We start from the raw sequence: 19,851 nt of genomic DNA, 5'->3' as shown, positions 1-19,851 counted from the left end.
GGAGTGAAAACATTTGACTGCATAGTTTCAGAGGAGGACAAAAATAAGAAGCTGAAGGTACAAAGGCTGATAATCCACTTTTGAATAACAATTGATTTCCAATATGCTGCAGACATGAAGGTCAGATTTTCAGATGAAGTAAACTGCCCTAGTTATAATGCCAGTTTACAACAGCTGATGATCTGGCTCATGTGATTGCTTTGTTTAGATTTATAAAGCAAAGTGATTTCCTCTACTCCGCTTTTCACCTAGCAACAGCCTGGGTAATTACACAAATTAAGAACAAATGATAGCCCGCTTGTGTGTGTATACCTCGAATGTTAGGGTTGAAACAGCACTCAAGGGTCTTGTTGCATAAGACACTTAATTTGCATTTTATTTAAATTGTAGTAAGCATTACTGTGCTGCATTGAAAGTTAGACTGTGTTCTGAACAATTGCATGATAATACATAAAATGATCTCAGCCTGCTCTGGACAGATCTGGCATAAACTATTTGCCTGCTGTGGCACCACTGTATCCAGTGGGAATACCTGTAACTACAGAGAAATTTTCTTTTCAGTGGACAGTTTGGCTTACTCTGCTAGTGTCTAGGATGCTGGAATTCTGAAACGTAGCTGCCAGCTGTGCTTTCCCCTGGCCAAAAGCTGAGGGAGGAAGTTCTTGACTTACAGGAGGTTTCCATGGGTAGTTCAGGAAATGTTTAAATACTCTTGGAGAGAATCTGCAATGGCTGGGCACTTTGGGGCAGGCCAAGTGAAAGTGTGGAAGGTTTTGGAGTGTGGGTTGTAGCCGTGTTGATCTAAGGACATAGGCAGACAAGGTTATTTGGGTAAAACCCATATTTTTTATTAGACCAACTCAAATAGCTAGAAAAATTCTTCTTAGCAAGCTTTCAGGCACAAACACCCTTTGTCAGGCTGAGGAAGCATCTGCAGATGGTCTGCACTCTTCCTGGATGGAGTAGTAAAGCAGCCAGAGGCCAGTATGTATGCAAGAATACCAGTCAGATACAATATAAATTGAGGTGGTCAGTAGGTGAAAGACAGGAAGGTTTGGGAGGGCACTATTGCCTGGAATTACATGACCCAACGTAAGTATGGAGTTAAAAGAGCCTCAGTCTTGCATAATTTCCCTCTTCAGTTCTTCAAGTCATTGCCTCCATTTTATTTACATGTCCGATTTTCCTGCACAGTAGTGTGGTTTTGGTGTTTGCAGTGATCTGAGAAGCTGGCAAATAATGCCATCTTCCAGATGTCAGGAAAACAAGCAGAACCTGTCTGATTCCTCATTTTTGCTCTCATTACAGAGCGTTCCAAACGGGGCATAGGAATAATCTCAAGGATTTGATGTTGCAGTAAGAAAGTGGGAAAACTTAAGATTTTGAGAATGAAAAAGAAATTCAACAAGGAAGATTTCCAAAATAGAGTAAAAAGTGCTAAATGCTGAGATATCATTCCAAATGTATGCAAACAACTGCTTAAATTTTGTGCTTTTCCTTTTGGGTTTGGGAAACTGTCCAGGAGAAAGTGTGAGAGCTGAGCAAAGCTACTGGAGTTAAACAGAATCTTCTGGGGTGCTGGCTACAAAAATAGCTTCCTGAAAAAAGTTAATATTTGATATACTGAGAAGGGTTACTGAGTTGGTCTCTTTTTATATCAGTCTCTGATTAGCTAATGGGAATTCATGTAAATCTATGCTGAACTGTGCTCTCATTGTGTCATCGCAACATGTCACAACCACCGTTATGGTGTCAATGTGAGTTACTGCTTCCCTCCCCTGGTCAGAGAGATGACATGACCGGAAACCCTTGCTGCAATTCCACATTGCATAGTGCTGCTGTGGGGCAGAACTGCAAAGTTAGGGTTACCATATTTACAGGATCAAAAAAGAGGTGGTGGAGAGGGGACATGGTATATGATTGAGCCGGGGGGAGGGGGCAGTGATATGCCTGTGCTCTGCCTCTGCCTCTCACTCCTAAGTTCCTGCCTCCCTAGCCCTGCCAGTGCCCCTCACTCCTGACCCACAACCCAGTGCCCTTCACTACCAACCCAGAAACCCCTGTCCCTCCAGCCCTGCTGCCCATGCAGCTTCTGCATGCATACATGCACACATACATACACTCTTGACAGGCCTATGTGCAGAGCACGTGACCCCCAACAGCCAATCACCCTGCCCGCTGCTCCCAGCCCCAAGCAGCCAAGTTGCTTCTGCCCAGAAAAAGCAGAAGCAAAGCAAAAACCTGGACATTTGCTCACGTTTTAAAAACCTGCCCATACACAAGGACAGGAGGCAAAAAAAGAGGACATGTCCAGGAAAACCAGACGTATGGTAACCCTAGGCTCCCCAGGAGGCAGCAGCTCTCCCTCCTTGCTCTGGTAACCTAACATGCCTCACATGGAAGGATGATGGAGAACGCCAGTGCAGACACTACCACTCCCCCATCTTCTCCTATCCTGCAAGTCCTAGGTCAGGCAGGCCCATCTTTGCTAAGAGGCCTGAGAATGAGTATGGGGGGTTTCAGTGGAGCCCCTTCCTGGCCTGGGGAAGGATGGGAAACAGTCCTGAAGCTAGAGGTGCAGGAGGAACAGTGGAGAACAGAAACAGGGCTCACTGAAACAGGCCTCAGCAGCCCACAGCCTGTGGTTTACGCTAGGACATCATTGTGAAGAAGCTGTGCCCTCAGGCAGGCAGTGCAAGCTCCTGGTGGGAGCAGGCATCAGAGTTTCCTGTTCTGCCCATATGGCAGCCAGCAGCCTGGAAACTATCCCCAGTTATGGAGGGAGAGAGTTCGAAAAGCAAGAGCTTAAAGTAATCATGGCTGCCTGTACACATGCTTAGAGGTGGCGGGGAGCATTTTAATTAGAGGAGTTCCTGGGTGCCACTCCAATTAAAATGCCTCACCATAACATGTATTGAGCCCCCGCATGTTTAAAAACAGCTGCAAGACCCTTTATCTAACTCCATTCAATGAGGTTTAGTTCAAGTGCCCTGCGCCCATTTTAAAATGTGGGGGGGGATTAATACACGTGACACTGTGGCAATGCTGCAGCTTTCTAATGAGAACTTGGAGCAGACTCGATTAATCACGTCTGCTCCAATGCATTCTAATTAGATCGCCAGTGAACATGTGTATAGGCAGCCCATATTAAAGAAATCTTCATTATTTGAGGGCCAGCCGTAACTTGGGGGCTCTTCCCCCAAAGCTTTGAATTTTGGGGCTGGGCAGCAGTGACATTGGTAGTACCCCGTCCCCCGTATTTCCAGCCCTTGAGGGAAAAGCAGCACAAATTAGAGATGGGTCAGAATCATTTGTGGCCCTGAGCTCCAAAGGGGGAGCAGGGGTGAGGGACACCTATATTCCCTTCACCCCTCCCTGCTGCCAGGCTAGGACAGACTGGTCCTCAGCCCTGGGTGTTTGCTCCCCTCAGGCAGCTGTGCCATGTTGCTTTCCTGCTTAGAGAGCTTGGGTTAAACCCCAGTCACTGTAGCTAAAGATTCAGAAAATTGTTCCTTCTACTGGTGCTGAGAATGACGTGTCAGCACCTGCGATTCCAGGGGCCTTCTGATTACTCTGTGACCAAGTGGAGAATGCTGCCATCTCCAAATGGCATTATCTGCTGGCTTTAACTCCCCATCCTGGCTAGTTGGCACCTTCAAGTTATCTCAAGGAGTTCTCTGGCCCTTTGTGGCACTACGTGCTGTTGAGCTGGCTCCTGACCTCTCTCTCCAACATCCCTCCTGTGGCACAGCCAACTACTTGGGAGTGCACCTTGATTCTCGAATATTGCATCCTAAATGGAGCCTCCCTCCTCCCTGTGGAGTAGACCTCCTGTCTGCTTTCTCTGTCTGCCCTCTTTGTTGAGTTTAACTACGTGAGAATGAAGTTGCAAACAATCACAAAGTACAATTAGCAGCCTCCACCAGACCACATTTTTTCCTAACTCTATTTATATTTTTCCTAAAAAAAACTTAACATGTAGGTATAATCTCTGGTGCAACTTTCCAAAATTTCCTGTGGTGCAGTAGGCAACTTGATACAAGAGAGTGCACTCTGGACAGAGCATTCAGGATCTTCTTAAGAAAGGAATACCGTTTTTTTGGAACAGTGGCAGCAGCTGTTATGGAGAAAAGAGAGCAGTCATTTAATATAGAAAAATAGAGCAAGGGTCTCCAAAGGTCATTTAGTCCAATGTCCTTCCTCAAGAAACAAGCCACTCTTGTGGACAGGGTTTGATTTTGTACAGAAAAACACCTTTGGATTTCCAGTCCAGTCTTGTAATCACTCAGCCATTGCACTTAGCCAAAATGGAGTCTACAGCCAGAGTGAATAAGCCACATATGCTATGAAGGTGTGTATTAGTGTGGGGCACTGATAACTAGCTTGATTGGATCCTCTGCTGTGGCCAAGCTCTGCAGACGTTCATGATTCAAGGTCAGGAACTATCTCTTTCCTTCAGTGCTGCATGTGGGATGGTAGGTAGGGCAGCAATGATGGTCTCTGTGTAGGTCAATGAATATGGATTCAGGAGGCCTAGAATCACTTCCTGGCTTAGCTACAGACTTCCTGTGTGACCTAGAGTACATCACCTAACTTAGCCAGTGTCACTTCCCCATACGTACCTGTATCAACCCCCATTTCTTCTGGTATGGAAGGATCTTTCTTTCCAGCATCTTCAGACAGTGTTTACAACTGTTCCATGGAAAGAGTAAAAAAGAGTCAGGCACAGTTCAGTTTGATCTGTAATCCTTATGTTTACACAGCCACAGAATGAGGGGCAGGCAGTAGTGGTGGAGCTGTCCTCCCAGCCCCGGTTCTTGGTGGTGCCATAAAGGACCAGGTGAAGCCCGAGTCCATGGATAGAACAAGGGCCCCTCCTGTCCTACCTTCTGAAGTCAAGTATGGAGCAGTCTTCCATACAGGAGCCTCAGCTCAGCTCCTTCCCTGCCTCCACTGCTTTCCCTCCTCCTCATTATATCTTCACAGTTTCTCTGTGCTTCCCCCTGTAGAGAAATTGACCTCTCTGCCTACCTGTTTCACTGATGTAGTGCTACAACTCAAAACCTCCTCCTCCCCCGCTTCCCCCTGCTGGTCCCAGAATCTGGCTGTGGGATGCATCTGGTCTCCTCTGTCCTGTGTAACCCTAAACTCTCACCTGAGAGTGCTGATGTTTTTAAAACTGACCAACCAGCATCTGCCATGGTCTGCAAATACTAGCTTAGGGTTGGTCCAAGGGATGAGGTCAGAAAGGGTATTTAAGTGTCCCTCCACCTTGGGGGTGGGAAGGAGAGAGTTCTTGGAACTCAGTCATACACAAAGATGCGCCTGCCTCCAGGGGAAGCTTAATCAGCCTCTGGATGATACTTGTGAGTAACTTACCTGAAACTTATCTAGAAATATAGCTTACTGTAATGTAGAAGCATAAAAAAGTCCACCACACCGTACTGTTTGCTCTGGGTTATTCTTCGATTCTTCTCTAACCTGTACCCTTCCCCAAGCCTACCCTCTTTAACCAATAAAGCTCTCCACTGTAACCAGCATGGTGGTACTTGCTGTGAGAGGGATTGGGCATGCCTTTAGGCTCGCTATGCTCTGCTGACTAAGGGAGACTACTTTCTGTGCTTCAGGCTTAAGGAAGCAAATTCTCACAGTGGGTCAAGCACCCTCAAGGTGTACAAGGCCAGTGTACCACAGGGGGCACAGGGCCCAAATACAGACCAGATCCCTGGGTGGTGGCAGCGGTTACCCCAGGCTTGTGGGTGTGCTCCAGGAAGGGGGTTGACCAGAAGTTGGCGCCCCTGGGGAGACACTCAGAGCTTGGTAGGTGATCAGGCACAGTAAGGGTACCCCCTACTGGCCCGCCACACCCCTCCTTTGCGCAATGCAATTATCTTTCCTGCCTACTCCTGCTGCACTTGCTAGCCCATCCTGAAAACACTTCATAGCTCTACCACTGCCCTTGCTGTCCACCCTCCATTTCCTACCAAAAGAGTTCTGCTAGCTCCTTTATGCGCCTTTCTGTGTGTGTTCAGGGTGGAAGGGCTTGCAAAGCTCAGGTCAGGAAATATTGCTCAACTCACACAAGTCTTGGACATGGCACCTAACCAATTAAATGTGCCATTTGACATCACTCTAAGCAGCACTAAGGGAACAGACCCAAGCTACCCAATGTATTGGAAAGACTACAGCAGCAGATGGTGTGCAAAGGAAGACATTTCATACAAATCCTGCAAAACCAACTAACCTGAGCAGAGGAAAGACATGGCATGGGTATTCCTTATCTACACTACTGGGCATCCAGAAAGCAATGAAGCCAAACATATCTAGGAATGAGAAAAGTAGATAGAGGTTAACAGCATGGACACTGTTTCAAAGAGGAGTGGATACAGGGAAACCTTCTCATCTAGAATGAGGGAGGGAAGAGCAGTTCTAGTCTCCAGCATGTAAGAAGATGACAGAAGAGCTAGAGCAAGTACAGAGAAGGGCAATACAAAGGACAGAGAGGAGAGACGAGGCACTAAGGCTTCAAATGTATCAAGTCTTCATAGATTTGAAGGACAGAGAGAGACCAGAGTGCTGATCCCAACTGAGCCTGCCTGCAAAACTTCAGCAACTGCTATCAGCATCAACCCAAATAATTTCAGGTGACGCTCCCACTTGTCTTTTACAAAGACCCAGCCTTCATTTCAGGACTTCAGGTGAGAGACAATTCATCATGCCTCTGGGTAAGTTGTTGCTGTAGTTAATAACCCGTTGTGTAACAAGAAAATAGTGTGCACCTATTCCTAGAATGAATCTATCCAGTTACATCTTCCAGCCACTGCATTCTCTTTTGCCTCTGAAAGATTTAGGAGCCTTTACCAATTAGAAACTTTCTCTACATAGAGATGCTTTTAGCCCATGATCAAATTGCTGCTAAACCTTCTCTCTTTTCTAGTTGAACACATAGAGCTTCTTTAGTCACTTACACTGAGGAAGGGTTTCTAGACCTAAGTTCAATCTTGTATTTCTTTTATGAACTTTTTTTAGTTTATCAGCATTACATTTAGTGAACATGAGAACTGGATAAGGATCCAGTAATGAGCTCACTAATGCCATAGACAGTAGTAATAATACTTTTGTATGCTACATTCCAATGCATCCAAAGATTTCAATACCCTTCTTAAATGATGATTCCTAAGGTAACGTATTACTTTATGTGAAGTCCATGATCTTATACAATGCACATCTTTAAGCTTGCAAGATGTGGGCCTACAAAGACTACATGTATCACAAGCAACAGCTAGTTTTTAAGAACATAATACACATGATGGGCTGGAGTAAAAGAAACAATAGTTGGGATAGAGATTAGGAAAAAGCACTCAGGCCTATTCCCATTGAAACCAGTGTGTGGAAAAATACCCCTCAACTTCAGAGATAGCAAGACTGGAGCATTACTCTTAAGAGGTAGAGCAACTGGGTGGGGGAACAGACTCCACTGCATGGCTAGAGGCAACCTCTGTGTAGGTATTACAGAGCAAATATTAGACTGAACAAAATAGTGAAGAATCTGTAACATGCAAGGGGTCGGCTGGGGGAGCCCAGAGACCTTTTGAGAGCCAACTTCCTGTGGTTCTGTTACCAAAGGTTTGACAAGATATTTACCTCACACATGTAAAAAGAGTCTTCTGTATCCCAGGCCTGGCACATATCAGCATAAATCCCTGTAAACAAAAACATATCCATAGTCAGCTCACCTGGGACTCATTTCCACTTTTATGAGTGATGTTTTTAGCTGTTGTTTTAGCATCACTGCAAAGTAGTGTCCTGCAAGCTTTTGTTCTAATGGGGCTGTCTAGGCTGCTTTGTACCCCAGCAGGGAGTGCTGCAGTCAGGTACACCACGCCTGCTTCTGTGCATGCTGCCTTCCCAAACTGATGCAATGTAACCAGCCATTGGTGTGGTACTGGCTCGATCCAGTGTGCTCTAGCTCTTGGGTGAGCCTACTGATGTACACACACCACCTGACTTCCATTTCAGGGAAGGGACAGCTTATGCAGAGCACATGCTGTGTTCCTTACTGTGGTGATCCCTGGTGCAGTACTGAAGCACACAGACATGCCCAATGCATAGGAAGGACCAATGCATACTCTCTTTTTTCTGGAGGAGGTTTGTCTATGTTTTGGTGCTACCTCTGACAGAACAGTAATGGGAAGCCCTGGGGGCTGGGAGGATCTCAGTGCTGCTCTTGTGTGGTACACTCTGCTGCATGCTGCACAGCATCTGTTAGGACCCATGTTCCAGTTGCCTGGCATGTCATAAGCCGAGCAATAGCTGCTTTGTTATTAGACACTTGTTCTGTCATTCTTCAGTCCCAGAGCGATTATCAAGGTTTGTTAATCTGTTCTCACCTTTCCAGCATTTGAGTGAAAATTCTCTCCTTAAATCTTTTTTTTGAAAAACTGAAATATTTATTTGAAAATGGTTTTGTGATGTTTCATGGAAGTTGAGATTTAGTTGCCTAATATTCCTATTCTCTTTCAGGGGCCAAATTGTCTTGCTGGATCTGGTACCCTGTAATGTATGAAAAACAGGAACACCTGTGCCACAAAACCTCCCCTCATTGATGTGTTGGCCTCTGACAAAATCAGTCTAGTTTCTGATAATTCATTGAAATGTCAAAATTCTCCACAGAAAATCTCTGGGTGAATAACCTGTTCTACTTTTACCAATGGCCATGCAGCAATAAAACTAAATCTTTTCTTCCTTGAAAGCTAGAAAAACATTCCAAGAAGCCACAAAATCTCATCAGATCAAGTGGTGAAAACAGTTCTCTACACTGGGTGCATCTACACAAGATGCTAAATGTCCAGTAAACTAATACTACTGTGGATTAGTGTCATAGCGAAAGCCATATTGTTGCACTAATGTGCACTAGAATTAGTCTACTGTGCATCAGCATCACTTAGAAGGCATGTGCCAGTTACTGTTCGTTTACTTAGTACCTGTTATTACTAGGGGTGCACCAATAAAGATTTTTGGGCCAAAAGCAATGACCAATTATTAACGAGCCACATTGGCTGATACCAATCTAATTGCCAATGTGCAGCCCGGCAGCTTGGATAGCGTGTTCGGCTGGTAGATCTGTTGCGGGGGAAGGGGTGGAGGAAGGGAAGGGGTGTGGGGGGCACAGATTGAGGCCCTTGTGGTGAGGGAGGGAGGGGGTCTAGGGCAGGGACAGGGGCAGGCACTGCCCAGCTCAGGTGAGGCAGGACAGACCTGCACGGCTCATCCAAGGGACACAAGGAGGGGATCCTGCTACTACACACACCCTCTGGAGGGGCCATGGGAGGCATGTGGCCCTCATGTGTGCGGGGCTACAGGGTGGGCTGTAGCCATTGCCTGTAACTCCCTCTCCAAGACCTGCTGCCATCCACCCCAAGCACAGCCCTGGCCCAGCCCCCTGCTGGGAAGATCCTGGCACCAGCCCTGGCCCCAAGCCTGCAGCAGCAGCATTCCCTTGCCCCACGCACAGATCTGGGGGGCATGTGCCCCCCATGATTCCCTTGGGGGGTATACATAGTGACAGGATTCACAACCCTCTCCCCGCACCCCCTGGATTAGCTGTGCATCTCTGTCCCATGCCCACCCCAGCTGGGCAGTGCCTGCCTCTGCCCCTGCCCCACTCCCTCCCTCACCACAAGGGGCTCAATATGCCCCCACAAGCCCGTTCCTCCCCTCGGCCTTTTCCCCCCAACAGACTTACCAGCCAGACACTACTCTCCAAGCTGCTGGACTGGCTGCGTGCATGCTGTGGCTGCGCACCTGTACATGGCATTTATTGGCAACATTTTTGGCCACATCAGCCAAAAAAAAGCCAATTGCCGATAATGTCAATTTTCCTTTTATTGGTGCCAATACAATATGGATTGATGTATTGGTCCACCTCTAGTTATTACAGGTACAAAACTTAATGCACAGTAACCACATCGCATTAATACATGTGTAAACATGCCCACCAACCTCCAAAAAAAATCATTTTCTAAGAAACAAGGTAATAAAAGTATGGTGGCCAGGTTTATAATCTGCATTATGTCACAGCTAATAGACATCTGCAAGGCTTCCATTTACTTTTCAACTATACCTTTCTGCCTGCCTGGGGCTTCTAAGTGATGTTAATCCCAAAAGCAAGTAATTATAACTTGACGCTGCTCACACTACCTTGGCCTGTTGGGCTAGAAGCTGTAGTGTCCCCTAGCCTGTTATTTTTCTAAGTAGTTGCCTTGAGTTACGTTGTTTATGTGACTCTGAATATGCTCACTAAGTAGCAGGGACAGGACATGCTGGGCCCATTAAACTTATCACCTATAACATAAGGTGACAACTAGCAGCGGCACACCTTGCACTGCAGCTACTTGTCCCTAGGGAATGCCCATGGCACACATGCTTTGGCACATGGCACATTACCCCAGAGGTGGTAGGGGAAGCTGAGGCCAGCACTCTGCTGGGGCCAGCACCCAGATGTGTGCTGCTGCTATTTGTCCATGTTGCTCCGAGTAGGATAGGAGGGACTGGGGCCAGTACCTGGGCTGGCCCCAGCAGCCTTACCTGGGATCCTGGCATGATCTTGCAGCAGGGAGCCTGACTGGCAGCCAGAGTGTGGCTTCAGACAGTCAGACTCCAGTTTTGGGCAGTGTGTGCTGCCACCATGTGTGCCACACTGCTTTTTTTTTTTTTTTTTTTTTTTTTTTTTTTTTTTTTTTTTAGGTGCAGGGTTTTTTTACAATGGGATCTCCCAGCACAAGGAATGCCTGCATGTGCAGTGTATGTGGTGTGCGGTGCCGCAGACCCATCTGCGGTGCTGCATACCACATGTGTGCGCTTGTCTTGACATACCCCTCTGGTACATCTCCACATGCAGGGACATGCATTTGCCATGGGAAAACTAGTGGCACCAACATGTGCCATTGCTTTTTGCTGCTGAGGACAACACCCCATCATGTGGGGTTTGGTGCAGAGAAAAATGTACCGCTTCAGGGAAATGGCCATTTCCCTGCTCCTCCAAGCTCCCTGTGTGCTGGAGGAGCCGGGGGACACCTAAAGCAGTGGAGGTACTCTGGCTGGCAGCCAGAGCATCTCCCTGGAGGACCCAGCCTCCAGTTTTTCTGGTGCACACTCCAGGAGTGTGTGCCATGCTGATTTCTTGTGGCAGTTTTTTTTTATAGTGGGAGAATGAATAGTTGCACATGCATGTGGCTTGTCGTACTTATGCTCTCATCTGGATGTGCTTCTAATGGCTTTCCTTCCTTAGTTAATATTTATGCAGATTTTCATTGCACTTCTATTCTTTTCTTGGGTCCTGGATGTGACCATAAACTGCATCTGACTGGGGGTCCTGGTGGCAATAATGGTGGGACTACTCATGGTGGGGTATCTCCTATAAAATACCATAATATTGCAACCTCCAGAGTAATGTGAGTATAGGGCACTTCAAAACCCTAGTCCCCCTAGCCTTGTGAGTAATCCTTAGTTGGAGAAAAGCTAAGGGACATGACCCTGACAGAAATGCACCCTCACTGATGCACTGGCAGTCAGCAGCAGTTTTTATCTGTTGCTTTCTGGCAGAAGCTACAACCATCAAGGCACTGAACATCTGGACTCAGTCTGGCCTTTGGACTCTGTCTCAGTGGTCTAAAGGGGGGATGGTAGGTCTTGGGAAGCCTCCACTCCTCCATACTCTTGCCCAGGCTTGTGTGTCAAAGGTCTTGGGCCTGACTAACATGTACACCATGATCCAGAGGATCAACAGTTGCCTACTACTATGTTCTTTTATCTGTGTCTTCCCCTCTATCGGGCGCTGGTCAGACCGCAGTTGGAGTACTGCATGCAATTCTGGGCACCGCACTTCAAGAGGGATGTGGATAACCTGGAGAGGGTCCAGAGAAGGGCCACTCATATGGTTAAGGGCTTGCAGACCAAGCCCTACGAGGAGAGACTAGAGAACCTGGACCTTTTCAGCCTCCGCAAGAGAAGGTTGAGAGGCGACCTTGTGGCTGCCTATAAGTTCATCACGGGGGCACAGAAGGGAATTGGTGAGGTTTTATTCATCAAGGCACCCCCGGGGGTTACAAGAAATAATGGCCACAAGCTAGCAGAGAGCAGATTTACACTGGACATTAGGAAGAACTTCTTCACAGTTAGAGTGGCCAAGGTCTGGAATGGGCTCCCAAGGGAGGTGGTGCTCTCCCCTATCCTGGAGGTCTTCAAGAGGAGGTTGGATATGCATCTAGCTGGGGTCATCTAGACCCAGCACTCTTTCCTGCCTATGCAGGGGGTCGGACTCGATGACCTATTGAGGTCCCTTCTGACCCTAACATCTATGAATCTATGAACTGGACACAGCATACCAACTGCGGCCTGACCAATGTGGCATAGAGGGGGATGATCACCTCCTTGGTCCTGCTCGTGATGCATCTGTGGATGCATGACAAGGTGTGGTTAGCCTTACTGACTGCATCCTCACATTGGCGCGGCCCATGTTCATTTTGGAATCAATAATGACTCCAAGATCCTTTTCTGCCTCTGCACTGATGAGAAGGGAGTTCCCCAGCCTGTAGGTCTGCTGCTGGTTCCTCCTCCCCAGGTGCAGTACCTTGCACTTGTCAGTATTGAAACCCATCCTAGTCTCATCCACCCACCCTTGTAAGCTGTCTAGTTGTAACCTGTCCAGATCTAGTTGTTATCTGTCCCTCCCTTCTAACATGCCCACTTCTCCCCACAACTTAGTGTCATCTGTGAACTTGAACAAGGTGCTTTTCACCCCCTCGTCCAAGTCGCTGATGAAGATGGTGAACAATGTGGGCCTGAGGACTGAGCCCTGGGGAACCCCACTGCCCACATCCCTCCAGGTCAAAAATGACCCATCCACCACCACGCTCTGGGTGCATCCCTCCAGCTAATTTGTGACCCATCTGACTGTGTAGGCATCAATGCCACAGTCGCCTAATTTTTTAATGAGAATGGGGTGAAAGACAGTGTCAAAGGCCTTCCTAAAGACCAGAAAGACTACATCCAAGGATTTAGAGACCTCGCCATAGAAGGTAACCAGGTTGGTCTGACAGGACCTGCCTCTAATGAACCCATGTTGGTTGCCCCTAAGCATAATCTCCCCTGCTGGTCCCTCACAGATATGTTCCTGGATAATTTTCTCAAAGAGCTTCCCCAGGACTGAGGTAAGACTAATGGGCCTATAGTTTCCTGGGTCCTCCTTCCTCTCTTTTTTGAAAATGGGGACCACATTGGCCCTTTTCCAATCCTCTGGCACCTCGCCAGAGCACCACAAGTGCTCGTAGAGTTGTGTCAGGAGTCCTGCAATGTCTTCTGCCAATTCCCTCAGCACACTTGGGTGGAGATCATCTGGACCCGCCGATTTGAGGACGTCCAGTCCTACCAGTAGTTCCCTGACCAGGTCCTTTCTGACCCTGGGCTCGGCTGTGCCCCTCCTGAGTTAGTCCGGGATTCCAGTGCGGGGGATGTCCTGGTCCCTGCTTAGAAATATGGAGGCAAAGAATTTGTTAAAGAGGTCAGCTTTATTGTCTGGTGCAACCACCAGATTGCCAAGCATGTACTGCAGGGGCCCCACGTTACCCGGTGCCTTCTTTTTACTCCCTATATATTTAAAAAAGGACTTCTTGTTATCTTTAATCTGGGTCACTAGTCCCAGTTTTGTCTCCACCTTAGCCTTCCTGACACCCACCCTACAGTCTCAAGCAATGGAGGTATAATCCTCCTTGGTGATGGCCCCTCCCTTCCATTGGATGTATGCCTCCTTTTTAGCTTTCAGACATTCCTGAATGCCTTTGGTGAGCCATGGGGGCTTTTGAGCACTCTTGCCCCCTTTGATTCGCATTGGGACTGTCACCCTTCAGGCTCAGAGGATCGTCTCCTTAAGGAACAACCCCTTATCTTGGACTCCCAGCTCCCGTCCCCTCCAGAACCTCAGTGCCTCCCCGACTAATCTCCTTAATTAATTGAAATCATCCCTCTTGAAGTCAAGGGATGCTGCCTTGCTGCAGGCCTTTGACACCCTGCGCTGGATGGTGAATTCCAGTAGGTGATGATTGCTATCGCCCAGGGGGTCGAGAACCCACAGTCCCCTCACCAGGTCGTCGCATGTGGCCAGGACCAGGTCCAGCAAGGCATTTCCCCTGGTGGGACTGTGCACCTCCTGGGTTAGATAGAGGTCCTGTATTTCAGCTAGGAACTTATGTGAGCAGTCAAACCTGACTGACTGCTCCTCCCAGCAGATGTCCAGGTAGTTTAAGTCACCCAAGATGACCACATCCCTTGACTTAACTGCCTCTACAAGCTGACCTGAGAAATCCCGGTCCAGCTCTTCCCCTTGGTTGGGTGGTCTGTAGAAGACACCCACCATTAAGTCCCTTTTCCCCTAACCCTCTTGTATTCTAACCCAGAGCACTTCAGTCTGCCTCTCCTCTGACCCAGTGCTGTTTGTTGAGGACGTGTATTGCTCTTTGACATAGAGCCCCCCTTTCCTCCCCATTCTATCCCACCTGTACAGTCTGTAGCCCTAGATGTTTACTGCCCAGTCATGGGTTGAATCCCACCATGTTTCAGTGAGCCCCACTATGTCTGGGTTTGTGTTAGCTAGCAGAAGGGCAAGTTCCTCCTGCTTGTTCCCCATACTACGAGCATTAGCGTAGAGGCATTTAAGGCCTCCTGTGGGTGTATGCACCACTCCCTGATCCCAGGACTTTCTGGACCCCTGCCACTTACCTGGGTACTTCTTGTGGTTGTCGCCTCTCTTGGCTGGGAAGTGTTGTCATTTCCCCCTGTGGCCCCATCACCCAGCAAAGCTAGTTTAAAGCACGCCATACGAGATCAGCCAACCTGGAAGAAAAGACACGTTTGCCTTTAGGGGAGAGGTGAAGTCCATCCCAGCTGAGCATGCCCCCTGTATGAAAATGTGGGTCATTGTCAAGGAACCCAAGGCCTGCCTGGTAGCACCAACTCTGAAGCCACTGGTTGACCACTCTGATGCAGGCCTCATGGTGCTGTCCACATCTACTTACTGGGAGAATAGAGGAGAATACCACCTGTGTCCCCGTCTCCTTGAACTTGGCTCCCAGGGCCTCGTAGTACTTCATGGTGCGGTCTGGACTGTTTCCTGCCACGTCATTTGTTCCCTCATGGATTAGGACCATGGGGTGCTGGTCCAAGGGTCGAATGAGTTTCGGGATCATGCCTGTAACATCCTGGATCTGAGCCCCAGGTAGACAGCAGACCTTGTGCACCATGGGGTTGGATTGGCAGATGGGACCCTCCATTCCCCTCAGGATGGAGTCTCTGATGACAAGGACTCGGTGTTTCTTTCTCATGGTATTCCATCCCTGTTGGGACTGTGCTGTGTGCAGAGTGTCACCGTCCCCACCCCCCGGGGGGCATCTCCTTTGACCTTCTCCTCTGCCGAGGCCTTGAATCTGTTCCCCAGTTGTACCTGGGGAGCCGTCTCCATGCTAGCCCAAGCAGCCCTGGTTCTGGTGGTCACCTGCTTCCATTCCTCGGCTGTGCATCTCTCCCGGGAGGTCCGTTTGTTGGAAGACTGATCCTGCAGTGAATGGAAATGTGTCAATTTTGTCCTCCACAACCCTGATCCCCTGTAGCCTGCTCGCCTCAGCCTGGAGCTCCCTCATCTGCTCCTCCAGGGCCCAAAGTTGGGCATGAGAGGGACAATCAAGAGAGCCTCCAGACCCCTCTACCACCCGCAGCCTCCGGGTCCCCACCAGGCAGCCCCCACAGACGAGGGAGGGAGGATCCACCAGCACCACCATGGGCTCCATCTGGGTGGAGGCCTCAGAGGAGCCCAGGGTAGGTGGTACCACTGGGGGGTGGGTCCCTAGCAGGCACCTTCCTCATCCTTACCACCAGGTCAAGGTCCCTAGCAGCCTCTCCCTGTGTTCTTACCGTGTCCATGGAGCTGTGAGTCCTTCTCTCTCTCTTGCTGCAGGCTGCTTCCTGGCTCATGCTGCGCACCCGCCTAGCACGAATTCCAGTGCAAACACTGGCACGCCCTTTCAGAGCACACCTGTTTGCATGTGGCTCCCTACCGGCTCAGCTAAAAGGGATCTGAGGGGCTTCCCCTCCGGATCCGCCTCAGCTGCGCTGGCTCCCTCGGCCCCACTTACCTTAGGGGGATCAGCTGCTGCTGCCTCTGCCGGTCAGGTAAGGGGGCACATGTGTGTGTGGGGATGCACATGTGCCCAGCTCCCTCCTCTCTGCTCCTAGCCCCATTTTCTTTCTGTTTTTTATACATTTAGGTTTTTGCTGACACATTTCTTAACTGAAGTTGTTCAGCACATCATTTTAATTAATGTATTCAGAGCTACAGGTAGTAACAGTATGCCATCTGTTATACCATGGCCTTGTGAGTGATAAATGATCTAGGGATCAATTGAAAAAGCAGCTGTTATTACAACTTCAAATTATAATCTAGGCAATTATTCATATTGACTGTACTAAAATATATTCTAAACAGAAGTAGAAGAAAAGAAGCAGAGTCATGGGATTGTAGTTAGAACTGGACAACTAGCTGGTAATCCAATTTTTCCCCCCAAGGGAAACTATCCTACTCTGACCAAAATGGATATGCAGTAGTTAAGTAGAACATCTTGTGTCACATGATCCTAGAGAGGAATTGAAAAATTGCCCTTTCCAGAATGCATACATTTTAACCAAAGACCACAAAAAAATTGTTGCAAAGCTGGTTATTCCATGTGGCACATTGTCCCCTAAAATAAGAAGTTGCTTTTCTTTCCAGTCTCTACCTAGTGACATTTGTTTTTTCATTCTGTCACAGGAAAATTTAATGAGATAAGAAATAAACATACAATGAAAGAATCTCTTTTGAGAGAGAATTTCGCCAGTGTTTTGAAAGCTATTTGCATATCACTAAAATGTAATGACTTTGTCTGCTAGTTCATTGCAGATCAAGAGATGCAGAGCTTAGCTACCTAATTAGCTGGCTTTGGAGTCCATTTTTAGAGGTTATATTTAATTGGTCAAGACAATACTAAATCTTTTCATGAGCTCATTTTCTGCCCCTTCTCAGAACGTAGATTTTGTAAAAGAACCAGTGACTAAAACAACCTAGTGGATAGAAAAGGCTTTTTTTTTTTTTCTTTCCAGATCTTTTCTATGTATTGTAATAAAGTGGAGAGGTACTTCTGGTAAATTAAAATCTGTCTGAACACACACATGATTCATCATAGGCTTTTGGACATGGCTCATTTGACAGTACTCTTTTCTCAATTGCTGAGTAAAGAGTGCTTGAGTATAGATGCATATTTTATTTTATGACATCAACTGTTAGATAGAGAAGAATGAATGCACCAAAAATGCAAATAACCAAGCAGATACAGAAATATTCATATTAAGCAAAGGCTCAATTCTAGACAAAATTATACTATATGTAACCTCATTCAGCCTCTATCTTTGTATCTGTGAGCAAAAACTAGTCACTTTCAGGGATCCTACTAGTAAGCTCTGATACTACTAAAATAACACAGAACTCAGATAATCCAACTCATTTGAAATATGAAAAATTTTGGATTAGGTGATTTTGGTTTCCAAATTAATTACCTCAAAGTGAAAACATGTCAATTACAGCCAGTGGGGACCATTATAGTCACCTACAGCAGGGGTGTCAAGCAGACAGCCTGCAGCTTGGATCCAGCCCATGCAACCATACAGTCTGGCTTGTGGGTTGCTGGACCAATCCCACATGCCAGCTTCAGCCCCATGCACTGCTTGCAGCACAAAGGCTGGACCTTGCCATGGGGCCAGCCTGATTTATTTGACACCTTTGATCAAAACCAGTGGCTCTCAATCAGGGTGTGGCAGGTGTGCAAACAGGATTCACAAGTTAAACCCAGAAATGGCGAACAGGAATCTATAGTGCCAAAAGCATTCTAACCTGCTGGGGTCTTTCTGAGTTCTTGGTGACAAAAGAATTGTACTACTCCTTTTCTGTAGTAAAAAAAAAAAAAAAAATGTAAACTTAGAGTTTCTAAGAGTGCCTTGAGTCCAGCAAGGGATGCCTTGAGTCTCAAAAGATTGAGAACCACTTATCTAAATAAAACTCTGGAGAATGCCTGCCACAGAACCTTGCTCAGTCATTTCTGGATCAATGACTGGCTCCTACATGTTTATATGAACTACACAGACTATGTTTTAGAAAGACATCAACTCTTCATTTAAAGACTTCAAATGACAGAGAAGCCTATGTATCCCTAGTTAAATCCCACAGAAACTTTTCTACTTATCCATCTTGCTCTCCAGCGTTCTACATCAGTATTGTTGCCAATGCTCAAAATTCTTGTTCTTTAATTAGGTTAGTCCATTTCCTTAGCTATTTAATGTAACCTAAAAAAAGCAAAATACTCTTCTCTGTTTCAAAATACAACAATTCAAGGAACCTAGGGCCAAATCCTATTCTAGAAAATGTACAAGTCAAATTTAACATGAGTATTGTGGATAGCTCAGAGCCAAGAGGTTGGCACTTATAAATTAATGAGGCAAGTTTGAAATGATGCAAAATAAAACTTGAGCTTGAAAATTTGGGAAATCATGGAGTTCTCCAAGCAGCCATTGGTTGTAAGCTTGACAGCAGACTTTTCAAAGATAGCTAAACACATCTTTAAAATACAAGGAAACTAATGGGTTTTTGCCTGATTCTGTAAGACTGTCGGGGGCCCCCGCATAAGGGTATGGCCCGCAACATCCTAATGTCTTTCACCTGTACATAGACGTAAGGAATGCCTTGGCCCAGCCAATTAGACATTGATTTCCACCCAATTCTCACCTGACATGACTTGATGGATTATTCTTTTGCGAGGTGATGTTGCCTTCGTGAATCTTGTTATGGCACAAGGCACCCTCCAGGTGGGGCTCCAACCTCCCCCTTCACCCCAGTTGTACACCAACCAGTTGTTAGCATGCTAACAGGTATAATCTGGAACATATGCATGTGGTCAGCCTGGCCATTTTCTCTAACTCAGGGCCAGTTATCATTTCTTCGTCAGGTTAATTACCTCTGATATGGGAAACAGTCTTTAAACCGTCCCAAACTAAAATCATGGACTTGTTTGCCCAGTCTGATAAACTGAACAAATCCTATCTCTCTTCTTTTCTTTTGTCCCCCTCTTTTCCTGGGCTTGATGCCTGGGATCCAGTCATCCAGAGTAAAATATGCATCTATACTCAGCAGCGGGACAAAGAAAACCCACCGTGGGGAATCCTCCCCTTCTTAGTAAGAAGAGAAAAAAAAACCCACACCCACACACAAAAATCAGACTCAGTGCTTCTACTAAGACTGCCCCACAGATGTGGTCCCTTTAATCTGATTCAGAGATTCAGCTGCCACCAAATAGGCCGAATCTCCAAATTGGACAGGCCCCAACCCCCGCCTGTTCTCCCATCCCTGTAAATGGCTGCCCCATATGGCCCAGCGTCCTGCTTCTTTTTTAAAAAAAAGCCCCGCACTCACCAGCTCCTTCCAGGCAGGGGAGCAATACCCTCTTCCCCCACTGCCCTGTGCTGCATGGCAGGTTCTGCCATGACACCCCACCCCCGACCCGCTCTCCCAGTGTCCTGGCTCTTGAAAAAAAGAAAAAGAAGCCCTGCATTCACTGGATGCTGCCAGGTGGGGGGGGGCAATCCCCACTGCCCCCCACTGCCCCATGCTGCATGGGGGGCTCTGCCATGAGCCCCCATCCCTCACCCACTCTCCCAGACCCACCCCCCCATGGCTGCCGTGCCTGACCCCAGCTCCCAGTTCTTTAAAAAAAAAAAAAG

The 19,851-nt window shown here is 47.4% G+C and overlaps 1 long non-coding RNA gene across 4 annotated transcripts; it reads right to left on the bottom strand.

The window, feature by feature from the left end:
- Window positions 1-410: 410 nt before the first annotated feature.
- Window positions 411-19,561, bottom strand: LOC109284256 (uncharacterized). Of its 4 annotated transcripts, none has more exons than XR_009462035.1 (6): window positions 14,776-19,561; window positions 13,430-13,526; window positions 7,645-7,703; window positions 4,887-5,003; window positions 4,623-4,692; window positions 411-4,117 (listed from the first exon to the last, which is right to left on the bottom strand). It is a non-coding gene; the product is annotated as an uncharacterized LOC109284256 (long non-coding RNA). The 4 variants fall into 4 exon arrangements; XR_009462036.1 differs by lacking the exon at window positions 4,887-5,003 and having other exon boundaries at window positions 14,776-14,889; window positions 15,096-19,561; XR_002091636.2 differs by lacking the exon at window positions 4,887-5,003.
- Window positions 19,562-19,851: the final 290 nt, after the last annotated feature.

The sequence above is a fragment of the Alligator mississippiensis genome, chromosome 4 (genome assembly GCF_030867095.1).
Source record: "Alligator mississippiensis isolate rAllMis1 chromosome 4, rAllMis1, whole genome shotgun sequence".
In the NCBI taxonomy this organism is placed as follows: domain Eukaryota; kingdom Metazoa; phylum Chordata; order Crocodylia; family Alligatoridae; genus Alligator; species Alligator mississippiensis.
Note: the sequence above shows the minus strand (reverse complement) of the source record. Positions and strands in the feature narration are given on the sequence as shown.